Genomic DNA, 970 nt, shown 5'->3' on the forward strand with positions numbered 1-970 from the left:
GGAAGAACTATTCTTGAACAACAGTTTTGGAAGGAGGTGATTTATTTATTTATTAATGATGCTCGGTGTACTCTAGGAGGGCTCCACGGGTTGGCTTACCTCTAAAGTAAACTGAATACTCGCTTACTCATTGAGCTACTCCGCTCCCATTAACAGTCATAAAATATATTTATCCCATATATTAGAATAAGTGAAGGAAGTTCTATCATTTAAAAAAAATATATATATTTTTTTCGAATTTTACTAAACATTCCAAATATTTATTTATAATTCAACATTGTTTATTTACAAACATTCCAAACTTCAAATTATGATACTTGATCACATTTTGTAAACACAATTATGAAGAAATAACTTTTAACTATTAAAACGGTATCTTACTGCATAGATCTGCTCTTGGAAAGTTGGCGTAGGCCTGCTTCTGCAATTCGGAGTTAAGAAAAATATTAAAATTTAGTAACGAGAAATAATATTACTCAATATGTTACCGATTTTTTCTAATGTGTACAAGTTCAGATATGATAAATATAAACAAAATTATATTTTTAAAAAATCAGGAAAATGCTCAATATATTAGGAATAATAAGATAAATAAATGTTTTTATTTTCCATTTTATTAGTAATGAAACGTTTGTGGCTTTTTGAAAATTTTTGTAGTTGTAAAAAACACTAATTAAAATAATGGGTTATAAATAATTGAAATTCAATTATAATAAAAACTATCAAATTTTAATACCAGGATTCCGGTCTTTATGCCAAGAGAAGTAGTTAGACTTGACCTAGCAGCCTGATTTATCTCAATGTTTCTGTTATATGTAATGATAAAAATATATATTCCTTAGCTTAAATATTAGAAAGGTTAAAATGAAGTAAAAAAAAAAAATATATTTCTTATTTCTCAGTTCTATATTTTATTTACAAAATAGTAATTTTATTTACAAACTTGTTAAAAACAATGTTTACATAATTA

This window comes from Halyomorpha halys, unplaced genomic scaffold (genome assembly GCF_000696795.3).
Source record: "Halyomorpha halys isolate HHAL.00 unplaced genomic scaffold, Hhal_1.1 Scaffold293.1, whole genome shotgun sequence".
Classification (NCBI taxonomy): Eukaryota; Metazoa; Arthropoda; class Insecta; order Hemiptera; family Pentatomidae; genus Halyomorpha; species Halyomorpha halys.